Genomic DNA, 18,865 nt, shown 5'->3' with positions numbered 1-18,865 from the left:
ACACAAAGGCTTTTCTGTTAGTTTGAGCTCAAGTAGGCTAGAACCAGTCCCAGCAGACTCATTGCTTCTCCCCTCTGTATTCTCTTTTAAAAGTAAAATGAGATGTTCTATGGTCTGAGTCAAACTGTATGACAGCTTCCATATCAAAGTACTCTTGGATCTTTTTGCTTAGACAACATGTTTATTGAAGGCTAGCAATGGACCAGCTAGGAGTTTAAACTGCTGGAACATACCTGCTGAAGAACTGGAACCCTGGATAAAAATATGAATTAGGCATGTAGAGTCTGCAGGTTGAACTTGTGAGTTCAAGTTTTTTTTATCTTTGATCTACTATACTGGGATTAGAATTGAATAAAATATTGAAAGTTGATCCTTTTGTAATTACATTTTATCTCAGGTTATGAAGGGCTTTTTTGTTCTCTCACCTTTTTAACTGAGCTTATTAAATATCAAGTATAACAGAAACAACTGAGTTACTATTGTTTTAAATTGTGTTCTTTTGTTTTCCTTTCTCTTTGAAACCTCTCCCCTTCACGGAAAGTAAAAACATATTGAAAGAGAAGATAAGAACTACATGTTTTGATGCACTGTAAATTTAAAAAACCAGAAGTGATAGAGATACAATAATGAAAAAAAGTCTAAAAAAAATGTACTCTTAATGTGTTTAATGGAAAAATTTTTTTAAAAATGTAAAAGAGATAAATGTATTGTAAAGTTAATTCTATTTAACACAGCCTCCACAAGAAGGAAAATTTCACCTTTGGGTACCACTTGCCACGGAGATCTCTTCTCTTCTCTTCTCTTCTCTTCTCTTCTCTTCTCTTCTCTTCTCTTCTCTTCTCTTCTCTTTTCTCTCTTCTCTCTCTTTTCTCTCTCTTCTCTCTTTTCTTTGCCTCTTTCCAAAGATTAACTTTTTTTTCTGCAAAAGAATAATGACAAGCTGTGAGTATGTTGATTTCATCATGAAGGAAGTGAGGGAACACCAGTGTTTCTGGCTAAAGTTTTGGGGCTTCATGACTGGGGTTTTAAGAAAGCATTGCTTCCTTCAGGGTTGTATGTATTTAACATTTCCCTGCCATTGTTCTCTATACTTTCTGTTTTATGTATATTACCTGCCTCATTGACACCGGCCTTACTAGCAGTGGACACAGTTTTCTGGATAAGAAAGCATGTACACCACACTGTGTCAGGTCCCTGAATTACTATTAAGTTTCCTTTAAACAGAATTCCACACCCATTTTTTTTTACATAAAATTAATGGCCTTTGCCATATTTGTCACCTGATATTTTAAGACTCAATAGAACAAAACACCCCTCTTTCGTATTAAAAATACATTGTTAACATTTATGCAGCTCAGGGAACATTTCCAGCATTCACTACCACAGAATTTAGATATGAGGCCTCCAGCAATTCAGCTTGTATGGAAGGCAAAGGCTTGTAGTCACATTTTGGAAGGAAAGATTATCCCTCAGATAAGGGCTGTGGTGAGTCTGATCCCTCAAGACTAAGCAGTTTTTAGTAGGAGCTAACATAGAAGTATTTGGGAGCAATAGAAAAAGGCAGAGGATAGATGAATATTACAAGTGCCTCAGAAAGTGGGAAATGGGTGTCAGGGATTCAATCATCCATTTAGTCCAAGCTGACTGATGCTTAATTAAGTAACGGAAGAAAGTCCTGGTCTTCTTTGCTCTTGTGAGATTCCACCTGGAGTACTCTGTCCAGCTATGGGGTCCCCAGAAACAAAAGAAAGACATCGACCTGTTGGAATGAGTCCAATTCCAATTGGAGGAGGGCTACAAAGTTGATCACAAGGCTGGAATGCCTCTTCTATTCTCTATCTCCTATGCCTCTTCTAAGACAGTCTGAGAGAGCTGGAGTTGTTCATCCTGGAGAAGAAAACACTCTGGGAAGACCTTATAGCAGCCTGCCATTGCTAAAGGGTAAAAGAAGTCTGGAGAGGGACTTTTCACAGGGGCATGTAGTGCTCTTGGACAAGGACAAGGGGCAATGGGCTTAAGGTGAAGGAGAGTTGTTTAGGTAAGACATTAGGAAGAAATTCCTTATTGTGAGAGTGATGAAGTACCGGCACAGGTTGCGCAGAGAAGTTTTGTGGATGCCCTATCCCTGGAGGTGTTGAAGACCAGGCTGGATGGGGCTCTGAGTAACCTGGCCTAGTGAAAGGTTCCCTGACAATGCCAGGGAGTTTGGAACTAGATTTTTTTAAGGTCTCTCCCAACAAAAACCGTTCTATGATCTTATGATGGTCTCAAGAAGACTAATTCTGATTTCAGTGAAAGAGAAGACGGTGTTTGGAGGAAGCTCAGAACAACCAGCAGGAAGGAAGGTCTTCATCAAAAAAAGACTTTGAAGATCTCTGAGAGTCTCACAGGAAGCATTAAAATGTACTGTACTTTTATATGGGAAAGTACTGGGATTACATGACTAGATAGTGAAAAGTCTAAAATGTTTAGTATCTATGTGTGTGTAAAGTTGGTCTGAGAACAGAACATAGCTTGGTCTGCAATTTTTGTGCAAGCCAAGTAGTAATTTCTTGGAGAAAAAATGGTAAAACAAGCTAAATCTTGTAGGCTGATTCTCCTCAGTTACATAAGCATGCCATCAGTGCCTCAAAAAATCTGAATCAAAGTCAGCCTAACTTTTGGAAAGAGAATCATGAAACAAGATTTTGACAGAATACTAACACCAGAGCCCAAGAGGATTTTCTTTAGATGGAATAACTCACAGTTGCTGAAATAAGTTTATTTTCTTATCTGACAAGCTCTGGCAAATTAGCCATGCCGCACACCAGCAAAGCTCTTGGTGCAGCTGCTACTGACATCAGAGAGTTGGAATGTGTCTGCAGCACATCCACTGGGAAGAGTAACCAGTCATTCCCTGAAAGCAGACGAGGTGTGAGAAATTACTGCACATCTAATGAGGCCACTTCTATCTTTGTTAAAGACACTGTTTATGCTGAAGATGTTTTACGATCATTTAAAGTCAAACCAGAGTGTGAACTCACCTGACATGAGAAAGCACAGCTGGGAGAAAATACTTCCTTCTCAGCATTTTTTTCTCCTTAATACCTTCATTTTGAGAATTTTAAATGCGTTTGTTTATTTCCCTTAGTCCAACTTCCTCGTCTAAAGGTTGTTTTAAAAATTTAAGTCAATAACTCTGTCTTGAATAAATACTGAAGAGTGAATAGGTAGCTAGAGACATCAAGCCCCAAACATCTCTCCAGCTCTGAAGAGCTAAGAGGCATATCTAGCATCACTTCACACTCTTCTGACACCTCTTATCAATAACAAAACTTTGCAACAAATTTCAGCCAGCTTCGCAACATCCCTTTTCCACTGAAGAAGGAAGAATTGCTGGAAAGCCCAGCTGAAAAATGTGACACACTTACACAGCAAGAGAGCAGAGGATAGAGAATTAGAGACTGTCCACCTAGCCACTGTGAGCCAATCCCTAACTTGAGGATTGCTAAAATCATCCTTCTAGAGAGCAGTGGCTTCGGGATTCATTCAAGGCTTCACAAGTGAGCAGGTGAGGACTCTCTTTGAACATGTCACTTGTGGCATTGCATCATGGTCCTCCTGCATCAACATTCTCTAACTCCTTCCCCTTTCAAATACCAGTACTAATTTTCTCAAAGCTGTAGCTAGAGCCTTAGGTATAGCAACACAAAATTCATAAGCTTTAATTGTTCAGGGATTTCATACTGATGAGTACTTACCTTTTACCTAAAAGAAAGTAGCAAAGGAATCCACACAAATACGTATATTTAAGTCCTGATCTGAACCTCACTTTGATAATCCTGCAAGTATATCACAGTAAAACAGTACCATTTAATGGAAGGTTAATCTAATAGCTGATATATAGTAGTTTCTCAAACAGACTCTCAGGCCTAGTCGTAATTTTGTCTGAGACCTTATTCTTCATTCTTTTCACTCCAAACTGAAATAAGTCAGTTTATGTGCAGAGAAGATCAAGGAAACCTCTTCGACTTGCTCTCAGAAATGTATAACTGCTGTTGAATATAGCTGAGAACAACCACTTAACTGATAGTTTGAACACTCCTGTTATGCATCCAAGAAAATTGTTGGGTTTAACATGTTGTTTGGATTTTTAAGTGTTGCAAAGAGCAGATACAGCCAAGGCAGTCTAGGAAGCTCCCAGCTCAGTAGGATACTTGTAGGTACAGCTGCAAGCTGTTTAGCAGTTTAGCTAAAATTGTAGGAAAGGCATAGCCTCTCTAATAACCTTTCAGTTATAAATCTCTGAACTTAGAGTGATGCTGCTCTTTCCATATCCATATGGTCTGTGCATCAGGATTTCTTTCAAGAGGTCCTTAACCCACTAGGAAGGTACCCATCCTCTGAATGATTTCCCACATGAATACTCAGACAGCTAAAGGCTCCATGCTGCAGTGATAGGACCATGCAGAACTGCTTGTGAGGTAGTTAATTATGTGAACGGTGTTGGAAAATCATTTGTTCTGGAAGAGATGTGCAATATCTTCTGCAAAATCCAGAAGTTCAGCTGCAGATTTCTCAAAAATTATTAATATCTGAGCTGAACTGTGGAGCCAGCGTGACTTTGGGGTCCAAACATTATGAAGGAAGTTATGAACCTTTTGACAGGGGATTTAATTTTGCTTGTTCTTCCTTTAGACCCCTCTGAAGACCGCATAAAACATTTTAATGTAGAAAACCAAAGTTATGCAAAATGTTTACAGTGAAACCAAAACCATATTAAAAATTTGGAATCCAGCATGGGGTTGGTCAATGCTTGTGTGCCTTTTGTGAAAACTGCCTTGAGAGAAGTCAGGCTGATATATGGTTTTGAGATAGAATTATGGAAAGCAGAATTCTTGGCTGAGTTTCACGTTGCATGCTCCGAGTTCATTTCAACCTGAAAATTATGCAAAATTGAAAGCATGAAAATTCTTATGGATCAATACTGGGAAACGCACTGAAGAACTGTTTCCATGGCTCCTTAGAGCTTCAGGGCAAGCATTTGGTGTTGTTTAGTGCACAGAAGCTGTTTGTGATTTTCATTACTAAGGTCTTCAAGAAAAAACTCTACTTTGATGAATTGCTGCAGATCACTCTAAGATAGCTTCTCGATATTTATTTTATTCCTACCAACATATTAGAGAAATGAAAGGCTGAGCATAAACATTGGCCTGAGTATGTATAACTGATTTATAGGAAATATAATATGTAGATGTATATTTCTTGAGCTGAGGTGCAAACTGGATTTTGAAGTACCTTTTAGATAGCTCCAGAAATCAAAAGTAAAAATGAACCCTCGGGTATACAGTCATGTCTGGGATCAGTCATGAAAAAAACCCAAAATATTTAGACGTGTCCAAGGGGTGGGGGGTGGGAAAATAGATAATTCTCTAGGAAATTCACATACCCAGTGTAGTGTCGAGTTTTGAAGGGGAAGGGCAAGAGTAAAAAACTGATATTCTGTGAAGAAATGGAGAAGACCTGGAATAATTTGGGACCCGGAGACAAAAAGCTGTGGCAAGAGGTTTTGCAAAGGCATAGAGTATGTAGGAGGAATTTAAAAAAAAAAAAAAAAAAAAAAAGACAAGACAATATAAAAATAAATTTAATTTAAAAAACTATATGTTTTGTGTGTGTAAAGGTAGATCAGTGTCACCTCAAAAACTCTCCTTTCCATGTAAGCACTTCCCATGTAAGTTTGTAATTTCCATCTATAGCTGGCATCAGTACTGCAGGAATCCAGTGAAACTTCCTTAAAATGCTGGAGGCTACAACTCATTAGCAGAACCATATGCTGCTTACTGGAGAACTCTTCCTGGGAGGAAGAATACGAGGTACAGGACTAATGTGTAAACAACTCCCTCTGCCTTTGTACTCATTTGGAGGTTGACCTGCCGGTGGACGTCAGGGAGTAGAAAGAGATGACCAGGAAAGAATGTGAGTCTTTTATTCCTTGGAGATGGCAGGCAGGAGAAAGAGAGGAAGCCCAAGTCTTACCAGCAGCTTCAACTTCATAGCAAAAGAGGAACAGTTTCTGATGGCAGCAAGTCCCAGCTGCCTAAAGCAGAAGTATGAAAAAGGCACAGTAGATAGTGGTACCATAATGCAAATAATGAGAAATTTACTTTAATGCAAATAGACATTTGAAAGAGAAACACTGGACACTGAAAAACAATTAACATAAAAAAGAGATTTTCATGTCTTTGGAATTACCTATCAGCCTGAGTAATTCTGAGTATCACTGAAGGTTCCTGTTTGCCCATTTAACCTAATTTTTTATCTTATTTTGTTTTCAGCTTCCAGATGCAAATGTTTGGAAACTCTGATCATATACTTAGTGAGGGAAAATAAATGCCTCCACAATCTCAGGTGTGTTTTGGGTTTTTTTCCATATAACCATAGCTCCATATCCTCGATTGTTTCTAAAGTAGTTTTGCAGTACTCTTTTCATGTCTGCACTACTCAAGCCTGTTGGAGGCCATCTTATTGATGATGAAGATTTAAGATATTTTATTTCCTATCCAGACACTTACTAGAAGTCTGCAGCAACTAATGAAGGACTCTTACCTTTCATTGATCAGATTTGATGTTTAATACATGGAAATTGCCCAGAAGCAATAGATTAACTTACTGATTTTGCTTACATTCCTTCACTGTGGAGGATGTCATTTCCATTATACAGATTGAATGAAGGAGGTTTGGGAATGCAGACAGCTGTAAATATGAGTATTAACATTAAATTCATACAGGCATAGTTTACAATACATCTCCCGGTCAATAAAAAAAGGAAGGGAGTCTTTGCTAAGGGTGGGTATAATGAGAGCAGGTGTTCTTGATGCAGGAATACTAGGAAAGAATATTTTGAAACAAATGTATCTCAGGATCCTTAGAAAAGAGTTTTACAGGGTGTAATGAGGATAAGCAATGTGGAAAATAATTTGATTTTTGCCCTTAAAAAAAAATCCAAACAAGCTGCTCAATATTTTAACAAATATAAGATTGAAATCATAATGTGCATGTGTTTTAATTTAATTGATGAACTATTATACTGGGAATCTGGAGATAATATCAGAGCGGAATATTAGTGGACATTCATGGTTTTAGTTAAATATACTGAGAAGCTGGGAGTCTTTTGGCTTGAAGTCATTCTTAGCTTTCCAGCCCAAGTAGTAATAACAAAAAAAACAGTCTTTCCTCTTTCTTATTAAATCCATCTATTGTAAATATCACCTAGCAGCTGTACAGCCCACTTTATCAGGAAGTGTGCTTGAGTTCAGATAAAGTTTGTTATCTCTACTGAAGTGACCACCCTGTTAGATAGCAGCAGCCCTGTGTGTTTGCATAACTCAGAAAATATCTTCTTCAACACATAATCCCTCTGACCTTTTCTCTACAACATTAAATCAGAAAATCTGTTTTCCAGTGAAACAACATCCCAAAAGTAACAGAGCTTACAGTTCTGTTAGCAGCATCCCATACCCAGCAACAGTGAACTTCCCAGGCAACCTTGTTCACAGTCCCAAAGCAGCAGCAAGCTGTATCTCAGCCATCTGTTTTGCACTACTACTTCATATTTTCTGATAACAATATCCAGAGTGGAGAGTTTCTGCAAGAGTGTCAATCAAAACTAGATAAAGAGCGTTCTGTTCTGAGCAAGGTGACTGACAACCTTGCTGGTCAGATTTCAGTCTATCTCAATAGCAGGGGTTTCTAAAAATTGCAAAATGCAAGAAAATTTTTCAGGACATAGGGGAAAGGGACTGTAGATGCCTGATGACAAAGCCTGGGGAATGGAGAAATTCCTTAATGAGTCTGAGTTCTGGTCTGATCTCTTCCATGCTCCACTTCAGCACACAGATTTGTGCAGGTTGCAGCTCCTTATAACTAAGAACCGGTGGCTTGTGGTTTTCACAAGTCTTGTCTTTCTTGCAATATTTTTTGGAGCTAACTTTTGGTAAAGTTCATAATTTGATTCATATTTCTTATGTTTTATCTTACATTTCACCACTAAAACACCCCACCAAACAAAAACCCAAAATAACCAACCAAAAAAAACCCCACCACAACAAAAAAAAACAGGAAATAAAAGGCAAGTATGCCAATAAATTAAACTAGAGAAGAAAAGAGAAAGAAAAGCACCTCTACTAGTAGCTACTTAGAGTTGGCCAAAACGCTCTACACTGTACCCCCTTCCTATCTGTCTTTGTCATAGCTGAGGAGGAACAGGATCTTTAACCAAATTCTAATATCAGTTTAGATGAGAAAGAATTATGTATTCTTTCTCTTTTTTTAGTATGAGAACTCAACATACAAGTGGCTGAATTCCCCACTGACTGCATTAGTTCATGATGACAGGCATGTCTTTTTCAGAAACAATCTCTCCAAGTATATTTGAAAATAAGAGATGAAAATGAGTTATTTTACAAACTGAAAGTTTTTTTGTAGGCTGGTGTTCTAAAGCCCACAGTAAATTCTGTAATAAAATTTAGTGTCATACTATTTCTCAAAGCTGGGAGAGGACAGCCTAGTCTTAGGCATTTTAGGGTTTAAAAGGGCTTGCAGAATTAAAGTGAATCATAGACAAAGGGGCCAAATGTTTTTCAGACATGTCAGCATGTAACTGATGAACACTTAATCCTTCAGTAACAGGTTAACCTGCTGCTCTGTTCTAGCCATGAGAAATGTCACCATGAGGACTTCCCTCACTTGTCATTTGGACTGTGTCAACCTGCTCTAATGAATTTGCTTCAAAGCCTGAGCTAGTTTACATACTGAAGCACTAAACCAGCTAATTTTCACTCTCAGCTGCAAACATTTTATTGTCAAATCATTCTTCCTTTATCACCTTTCTTTCTTAAATGCTTTCCCAGAGACTGATGGCTAGTGGGAAATTTTTGCATTGGGAAAACTACTGAGGGGTGAAGGAGGGAGAAGAGTCAGATTTGAAAAAAAATTGAAGTTCTTTTGCAGTTTAATGTTTTGGATTCGGACACTTGTTACTTGTGTTACACTTACTGTTGCAATATTTCATTAAACTGTAATGCACTTCAGATGGTTGTGTATTCTGCTTCAGATGAGTGTTCTAACCTTTCAGATAGCATCACATAAAACAGTGGTTAAACTACTCATCTGAGAGGTGAGAAACTGAGAAGGTGTAGAAGCCCAGAAGATAAGGGGCTAATGTGTATGTCTCAAATGCTGATAGCCAGATAGCTGTGGAGCCAACCAAGGATTGTTGGGAGTAACAGCCAAAGAGTGTTAGTAATAACACCCTGTGAGAAAGAGCAGGAGATGTGGCTGGAGAAGGGAGGCTATAGGGAGGTAGGGCAGCACTTTTCTGGGAAAAATATCTTTGTTCTAGTTCCTGGAGAACAACACAGTACAGTATTGTACAGTACAGAAATGAGATTGAGAAGCAGACATGGGCAGTAGGGGCGGGAATCAAGACCACCAAAGATCCCCAAAGCCCCCTGACTCATTTCCAGAAAGGTCTAGAAGAACTGACTGCACAAAGATAATTTGGGTAGGAAGGAAGGAACTTTGCTCCACGGTGGGGAAAACTTATCTATAAAAAGGCAGGCCCATGAAGCCCAGGCATGCAGGCACCTCCAGCTGGAATGACACTGGAGCCAGGGATGGTGATCTCTCTTTCTTCCTTTCTTTTTCTCTCTCTCCCCTGTTTTAATTCACCTCTCTTTTTCTGTCTTCCTTTCACCCTACCCTTCTATCTAAACCTCACTGTTGCATGCTTGAACTAGAAGGTCAGGGACTAACATACCAATTTCCATGCCAAGTGCATAATTTACTAATAAAACTTTTCCAGCTAGTATGGACCATCAGACTTTTGTTGTTCCTTTTGACCATGAGTATCCACGAATCTTGAGTGCTCCCTTTCCATTAAGAGTGGGATATCACAGAAGGGAGGTATAGAGAACAACTTCTAAATGGTTTGCCTGACTCTTGAAGGAATAGGATGTCTAAACTATAAGTCTGTACTTCCCGTAACTTTGAATGGAAAAAGCATGTACTTGTTTGCCCTCAATTTTCTGGTGGGAAACATGAAGGATACAAAAAGTATTCCTCCAACTCTTTGGTAAATCATTGCTGTGCTGCAAATAACCCAGAGATGATTTGAGACACCAAAACAATGATGAGGTACAGCTTTCATATCAGTGGGGTATAGCTCTTGTTTTTCCTTTCAAACCATAGACCCAAATGCTGGAGGAGGTATTTCTTTGAGAGCTTCCATCACAGGCTTCAGATCAGGCCCTTCTGCATGCTGGTATCCCTGGTAATTGGCTACTGTCAGAGTAGAAGAGACTGTGGTACACAATTGTGTGTGCTGCACTGACAGCACCTGTGAGTAAAACCAGATTCATAAACATCAATGACCAGCCTTCTGAAGTACATGTTCATTTGTACTTTAACGTGCAAGTCATGGCATGGTATTTCATCTTTCAGTGGTGGATAATTAACTCCCAAGAAGATTTCTATATGATCAAACCAGAATCTTCTCTTTTATGGGGAGTTTAATGATTTCACAGTGTTGGTTTTTTGTGGGCTATTTTTTTTCCATAAGAGATGTTGTTTCCCAAGTCTATGAATTTTCAGCCAAAATTCCCCTTCCCCTGCTGATCTGCTCTTTGTCAACTGCATGCTTGGATCCCAGCCTCCAGCTGAGAGATGGAGGCATTTTAGGGATGGGCAGAGTAACTCATTTATGGATATTATTTGTAAATTGCTCTAGGATGGTAGGAACTATATAAATATATCATTACTATTAAACTGTCATTCAGCATCCTCTCCCATTTATTTCTCTTGGAAATAATATGGAAATAATATTCACCATAAAAACTGGTTGATAACCTCTACTGAAACAGCTGGTATCCTGACTTGTTTGACAGAAGTAGGCTCTTATATGAAGCTCGACAAATGAAAATGACAGTGAACACTGTTTAAGTTCCTGAACATGTAGTTCAGGCATCTTTTGCCAAAAGATTTTCTGAATCCCTGCCTCACATCTTCCTGGTCATCAAGAGCTCTTGATTGTATTAAAGCACATGTTTGTGGTAGTGCTACACAGCTTAGGCAGTATATTCAGTCCTACTCATGCAGTCGCATGAATGTTTAAACATTTGTGTAGAGACCGTGGGCGAGTGGGTTGAAGGAAAAGAGGATTTGACTGGACTAAGGGAGAAGCCATTATTTTTCCAGATGTTTCTTTCTGTAGGGAGTGAAGGAAGAGGTAATGGTTTGAGTAAGTACAGGGCAAGCCAGTGCTACATATATGAATCTCCAGAATCTCAGTACAAACAGGGTAGGGAAGGTGTTAAATACATCTGTTTCTCTCATAAAAACAATTAAGTTGTTCAATGCATCCACCATAAACTAAGTTCTTTTTGGATAAGATAGCTATAGTACTCCTGAGAGTCTCCATTGGAAAGATTGTGGGTATGTGTTGGTCTTCCTGTAGGAAGACTGAGGCTTCCTATGGTAGAAAGCACAGCAAATAAAGCACTTATTTCCAGAAAATATCCCATCGCAGCCAAAATTTGAGTAGGGAGCTGAAGGTGAGCAAGGATGGAATGAAGATTTCAATTTGGGACTTGGTTGATCACAGTTCACCTGTTTTTATCCCAAAGAAGAACTGTCTATACAATTCAGCTGTTGCTGAACAGGGTCTGTTATGAATCCAGACTTGGCTAGTAAAATCTGTGCAATAAAAACATGTCTTTGATGTCCAGCCCAGTACATAAAAACCAAAAGTATGCTGTTACCAAGGTGAATGGGTGGATGGTTTGGGTTAACATCTGGGCAGTTACAAATGTCACAAGCTTGGAGAGATTTAAAAAACCAATTGAAACATCCAGTGAAGCCAGGTTTCTGGTTTAAATTTAAGAGAAATGAAAATATCCAATATAGTTTATGGAGTTGTCAGGCATGAAATTGCATCTTTGACAGTCTGAAAAACACTGAGAATTTAATACATGTATCTTAGGTAATGACACACAAATAAAGGAGATAACAAATGATTCATGATGCAGTATGCTAAATACCAGACTATGCAGCAGGGGAGAGGTATGTCTGAAGATAGCATGTGGCATGATTATGATACTAGTCTTCCTTCTGGTAAGTGCACACTAAGAGAAAAAGTACACATGGCAGATTTATCCTCATTTGAGGGAATGGTTCCAAAAAAGAAAGATAATCGCAAACTTTAATCTAGAGAAAAAGTTTGTGAACAAGGTTTTTATTTTATCAGATAAAAACCTTTCCTAGGAGAAATTACAGGTTCTTGCTTTTGTCCTTTTCTACTTATGAAGGAAAGCAAAACTGTGTTGGACATGGCCACCTCCAGTATCTTCCAGAAGATCAGTATACGACCTGTCTATATGCTGCATTATTTCAAAGAAGAGGGCATGATAATTGGAGGGAAGTTGAACCCTGTACATTGAAGAGGGAGGTAGGAGAGGGAAACTAAAAGGAGAAAGAAAAGAAGTAGCAACAGCACACTCTTGAAAAGTTCAGCTCTGTTTCCATCAAATCTATGTTCACAGGGACTATAAAACTGCAAGACATAAATTAATATATACACTTCATGTTTTTCTGCATGAGGAGAAGAATGTTTTTCTTGACTTTTGGGATCAATAGAGTTTTCCAGTAATAGTTTCTCCTTCTTGTAATGCCACAAGAAGATACTAATGGATTATCATATACTATTTGATTCACAACCATAGTGTGCAGCCCAATGGCCTCAATGGCTCAACATGTTTCAGACATAATATCTTCTGCACAGAAATGCTGAAAAAGGAAAGAAGACCAACTTAATAATTCAGTACTGTAAAATAAAGGTCAGGCAAAGAAAACCTGTACCAGGAAAGTTCAGTAAAGCTTAGGGAAATCTTTCTTTGGCAATATCTGAATTTTTCATGAAATGTCAGCGGCGGTAGCAGGAAGCCATGTGTGAGTTGTAAGACCGCTTGGATAGCCATATTTCCATCAAGAAAAAGCAAACCAAAAGGAATGTTTTGTGGTGTTAGTAGGAGGAACATGAGGAAACTTCAATATCTTATCCCTTCGTGAGTGTTTAAATTTGTTGGCTTTAGCAATTCTGAAATCTAGTACACATATCTATAAGTTCCAGCAGTTAAAAGAAGGGTATACCAAACCATAAAAGAAAAGAGAAATAAACTGCTTTGAGTACAAATATGAGCCAGCATCTGAGAAGAGAGGAAAATGAAGGGTTGGTGGATTGAGGCAAATTAAACCATAATCAAATTCTCAGCATTATGAGTCTTTGTCCCCCTCTGGTGTCTACAAAGCTGCAGAGGTCTGTGAAACATTTAGGCTGAAAAGGAAGGTGGTGGCTGTTGTTGCTGTTCTGTCTGCTTTGTTTGAAATCCAGACAGGTGCAAGTGATCCTGGACTATTCTTGCTACCTCACTGCTAACAAGCCATACAGGAATATCCTGTTTCATGAATTATACCTGATAAACCCAGCCACAGAACATTTCTGGCTGTGAGCTGTCTTTTGTGCCTAATGGGTCTTAATGGAGATGGAGGCAGGCAGAATCCTTTCCATGTGGCTAAATTATTTGCTTCAAATGGCTTTTTCATGGATTACGAGGGGAGTGGATACTGGGATTTCAGTCATAGAGGTGCTTTTTTTCAGAGACAGTTGTGTCTGTGTTCATGCTCACACCTGTGTGCTTATGGGGTGCAGAGTGGAATGGCACTTTGTGCCTGCTCACATTACAATTCAAAAGGAGGATGACAAGGGTCAGTCCTTTTCCATGGTGTAACTTTATTGTATCATCTTGCTGAAACCCCAGTTATTCTTAGCTGCTTATTAAAAGTTAGCTGAAAGTGTAGGATATGAGTATGTTAATTCATGAAAGCACAGATCTGCCAACAGTCACAGTAAGCATTTATAAGAGATAGCCACAGTGAAATGCAGGGCTGAAGTCACCAAAGCTGTGCCTAACTTCTAGGTATCTGTACACTATTGGCCAATGCATTGCTTTTAGTCACCCAGGTATTCCAGAAATTGCAGAGACAGAAAGTGCTTCAGAAAAAGAAACACCAAAAGAAAGCACAGTAAATGGGCATTTGCCAAAAATGATAAGAAAAGCTGAGGATTGATGTGATTCTGAATATCTCCCTTCCCCTCCCTACAGTGCTCTTATTACTAACATAAAAATGAAAGGCTGGAAAAATCATTCCTGGTTAGAAGAGGTAATGAATATCACTCCTTTCCTCCAGTACCACCATCTAACCAGAGGCCTTGCTTGGGAAAAATATAAATGTGGAGGGCACTTCCTTGGCCTTGTGAATTTTGGTACTTCAGAGTAAGGAAGGAGTTTTTTCTTTTCATAGGTGGAACTGTATGTTGGCACATGCACCTGAAGTGGCTATTAGAATCCTGTTTCCCTTGGGAATCTAAGCTGAAAAATCCATTGCAGATGTTATTCCAGCTGGCATCAACTGAATGAACAGGTGCCTTTTCACCAGCTGGTGCTACACTAGTGACCAAATGCTATCATCTGGATCTCAAACAACTAACCACAGATACTGGCTGGAAACTTTCTTTACCTGCTTCTTTTCTGCTTAAACCGAATCGCCAGAGTGATACAAAATTGCGTAGTTTTATTACCCTTGTCTTCTGTGAATATTTATACAAACTCATCCTTCAAAGGGTCTGTCTTTGCATCTATTTGTTTCAGTGTAACCACTCTAAACCACTTTCAGGATCTGATGTTCCTTCAATATTTTGAATACACTGGGTCTAGTTAAAAGCCCATGATAGTCAGAATGAATCCATTAAGCTAGTGGATTCTGGAAAATATTTGTTTTGTTCACCATCCTAGAGTAAGAGTTGCTTTTCCCAAAATATATAAATATTTCTAGTGGTGTTATGCTTATTTATATGTATTTTCCCACCACTACTGAGATCACCTATACTACCAGCACTGTGCATATCATGAGCACAGTGCAACTAGATAAATGGGCCCATGCCTGAAGCTAAAACTATCATTTTGGAAAATATTTGTAGATCCTACCTTATGTTGCAGAGAGAAACACAAAGTGCAAACCCCTAGAGCATTTGTTATGTTCACTAAGTTATGACTTGGAAAAAAGCTGCACTAGAGAAGACTGTTGGATTATTGTTAATGTATCAAGGGGCATACTAGACTAGCTATTTATCTTCTCATTGAGTCTAGTAGGAGGCAGAATTGTACTTTCTGCATCGCTCTGAGGTGCTGCTGCAGGTCTGTTTGCCTGTCTGTATGACAGCTGTAGCTTCTGAAATGACTGAAATCCCCCCAAACACCTAATTTCAAAGCATCTAAATATGGAGACAAGTGAGAAGTGATAATGTCAAGATCCTTGTGTCTAATTACTAGGTCCAGAAACATCTTTCAGATGTTCAATTTGTGAATGGTCAGGAAGGGTTAAATCTTCAGGAATGTTAGAATGATATATCTTCACACACTCTTTGTGACAGCTTTCCTTTTATTTATGGTAATTGGGAAGTAATGGTATTCTGTCAGGTCACCTGTGAAACATCTGGCTTCAGTTTTGGTAAAGTAGTGCATCAAAGGAGTTAAAATTTATTTGACTATGCTTGGCACAGGTCAGAAAACATTTGGCTGTCAATACGCCAGGTAGATTTATGGTTACGCATGGACAGAAAGAAAGATTTGAGCAGATTTCAGAGAAATAAAAATGCTCTTTTCCTTTGATAAATCTATTGGATTTTCATTTTTGTTCAAGTCAACTTGAACAAAACTTGAACAACCAGCAACAGATGCAAAATGCACCTGGTTTTTCATATTACTTGGTACAGAGTAATATGAACAGTGAAAAAAACCCCAAAAGGGTGATTTTCTATCCCTTGAAAGTGACAATTTTTGTTTTGATCACCCTCTATACAGTAGATAAATCAAAAATATTTCATGTCAGTGCAGTGCCCGAGCTTAAAGTTATGTCTTAGCCAAACCTCTTTCTGAGTACTGTGATAATTTACTGTCACTTACTCTAATTGTAGACAGCAATTACAGAATCACAGAACGGTGGAAGTTGGAAGAGGCCTGTGGAAGTTACCCGACCCAACTCTCCTGCTCAAGCAGGGTCACCTAGAGCTGGTTGCCCAGGACCAGGACCAGGTGATTTTTTTTTAATCTTCAAGGATGGAGACTACACAACCTCTTTGGGTAACCTGTTCCAATGCTGTCACCCTCGCAGTACAAAAGTGTTTTCTGAAGTACAAATGTGTTTCCTGATGAACAAATGAAGCCTTCTGTGTTTCAGTTTGTGTCCATTGTCACTGTTCTTTCACTGGAAAGAACCTGGCTCCATCTTTACCCTCCATTAGGATATCTAATTCATTGATTAGATATCTTTGAGCTGTCTCTTCTCCAGGCTAAACTCCCAGATATCCCAGAAGAGGTGCTTCAGCCACTTTAGCTGTTTAGTGGTCCTTTGATGGACTTCCTTCAGTATGTCCATGTCTGTTTTGTACTGAAAACCCCAAAACTGCAGATGTGACATCACCAGTCCTCAGAGAATACCCGACTCTCTGATAGCACCCTTGTTGATGCAGCCCAGGATACTTTTGATTCAAGGACATGTTTCTGACTCATGTTCAACTTGATCATTTTTTCAATAGGTATCAGATCCCCTGCTTTGTCCTGTTTCCCACATTTTCTTTTGTACAACTGCTTTCCTGCAATATTCAGAGAAAATTTACTCTTTTATGTGTTTATCTGAGGGTGTTTTTTCCAGGTGAAAGATTTCCATTCTACTACATCAAATAATAGATTATTCCTTCTACAGGAAATACACAAAATTGATTTTTCTTCTTTTCCATTTCTACTCTATGCTCAGGGGTGTACTGTACTCCCTTTTCAGCAGTACCTTCACACTGACACACATACTTCTGCTACAGACTGATCATGATACAGGTGCCAAATACTGTTTCTATGATGCCTCCTCATTAGTGCAGACAGTCTGGAGTGTTTGCAAGCAAGAATATATTAATGGGAAATTATTGGGGTTGAATGAACCTGGAAGGTCTTATTCGTCTCCTGACAAAAATAATTTATCAGGTATTTCCTTTTAGTGCTTCTGCATCTCTAAACTCACAAATATGAGGAATCATAAAGACATTTTCAATCTAGGAACCATTCCATGCTGTGACATTACCTGTGTTTTATCAGAAAGCAAGAAAGATGGCTGTTCAGACCCTTCCTTACTTAAAAAAATTGTATACCAATGTGAGTGTAAGGGCAAGGCATGGCAGGCAAAGTTGCAGTTCTCTCCAGGGGTGGATGATGGAGTCTGTTTGAAGCAGATCTGTTGATCAGAGAGAGTGGAAGGACAGAGCTTGTGGAGAGTGCTGGAGACTGTGCTAGGTGTACTTGCCACCAGAGGACTATGAGGCAGTGCTGGCAATTGGTGCCTGCTTGAGAGAGGACATGTCTGCACTCTGGTGCCTGGCTGGCAGCATCAGTAGTCACCTTGGCTCTCTGGCAGCCTGCACATACACGAGATGAGCAGCAGTCCATGGCTAAGTAGAAGTCCATGGCTAAGTGGAAGCGCATGAAGAGGTTTTTCTCCCTCTGCAAGTGGGACCATCCAGAAAAAATTTAATCTTACCACAGCTCTAACAGCCATGAAAAGTGAGACATGAAGGAAGATTTCAGCCTAAAATGAAAAAAAATGCTCTAAAATGTTGAAAATCCTTCAGCTTTTTGAGAGCATGTGAGGAATGAAATTTAAGAAAATCTTAGGCTTACTGGTGGTTTATCAGAGATTATTTTGGAACTCTTTACTTCAGTATTGTCTGAAGACAGAATTCAGAAGCTAAAATAGAATTGTCTTGATAGTAATTTCATTTGTGCCATTTCAAGCTCTAGGTTTGTGTTGAGGCTCAAAGTACAAATTTGGTACTTGGTGGGAACTGTTTCTCTTATTTCTTCGAATTCACTGAAAAACTTGGCTCATGAAAACCAACTCAAACTTTCCTGGGGTTATTTGAACACTAGATTGAAGTCCAGCTTACAACAGCAGAAAGCAGACAAAACTTCAAAGATTTTTGACAGAAATTTTAAAGTGGGGCACTTGGAAACAGGAAATAGATGGTGCGAGATTTCTGGAATTGCTAGTTTGCTCAAGGAATACATACCAGTAACATTTTCGTCCACTATTTTGACTTGTTTTTGTTACAATGTAAAGGATTAGGCAGAAGTCCCCCTTTTTGCACACTGAGAAGGCATATGCCACACAGGCACCTCCTACGAACTTAGGCTGGAGAAAAATTCAGGAAAAAAGAACAGTCTAATAAAAAAAGGATTGATAAATGGAAGCCCCAAACCCAAGCTTATTAAATAGTTCAGGATGCTGACCTTCAGCCTTATGACTTCAGAGACCTATAGATGTTCAGAGCTGTGAAACAGCTTTGTGTTTACCAGGATAAATGCAGAGAGGGTAGCTCTAGGCAAGGCAGAAATTACACCAAGAATATTTTGTGGAGGCCAAACCCACAACTTTACAACCTGTGAAGAGAAGCATAAGACTTCCTAAACACCCTGGCTAGAAATAACTGTAGCTGGAAGCATAAGCTGACGAACAGGTTTTTTGCATTAAATCTTAAGCTCTTTGAAAGAGGGTGGTATGAGAATTAAGACTAGAAGAATTCCCCTAAGGGAGAACACTGATGGAAGAAAAGACAATACTACAATTACTTGAAATAAGAGGAAAGTAACAGAATTCAAAAGTGGAATTCTTTCCTTGAAAGGAATCTGCTTTGGTCAGGGGGTGATGGAGAGGACTGTAGCTGGAG

The sequence above is a fragment of the Corvus brachyrhynchos genome, unplaced genomic scaffold, assembly GCF_000691975.1.
Source record: "Corvus brachyrhynchos isolate BGI_N302 unplaced genomic scaffold, ASM69197v1 scaffold70, whole genome shotgun sequence".
NCBI classification, from domain to species: Eukaryota; Metazoa; Chordata; class Aves; order Passeriformes; family Corvidae; genus Corvus; species Corvus brachyrhynchos.
This window is presented reverse-complemented; position numbering follows the sequence as displayed.